The following is a 412-nucleotide window of genomic DNA, read 5'->3' on the forward strand; positions in this document are numbered from 1 at the left end:
CTCACTCACCTAATGACACGTGTACATATAGTTTTTAACACCTTTTGATAAAAGGGAAGGAAGAAGGATAAGGGGACTTTCCTCCTCCCCAAGTCTCTCCCCACTTTCAGAGACTCTAACGTCTCCCTCTCCATCTCTTGGAGATTCATATATACGTCTCTCTCTTTCACTAGTTCATTAGAACCCAGAGACGAATTTTCCATTATTTTCCTATTTCACAAACAATTATGCTAATTTAAAAGGGTGTTTGTTCCCACCCCCAAATACTACTCACCTTATTTTTCAAAAAAAAAATCAACATAAAAACATTCACTTTATATTACATTATTCATTTTTTTTTAAAATTTTTTATATCATATAATTTACTTTTTACTACTATTATAATAAAAAAATCACTACAAGACAAATTTTT

Source organism: Corylus avellana, chromosome ca6 (assembly GCF_901000735.1).
Source record: "Corylus avellana chromosome ca6, CavTom2PMs-1.0".
Taxonomy (NCBI): domain Eukaryota; kingdom Viridiplantae; phylum Streptophyta; class Magnoliopsida; order Fagales; family Betulaceae; genus Corylus; species Corylus avellana.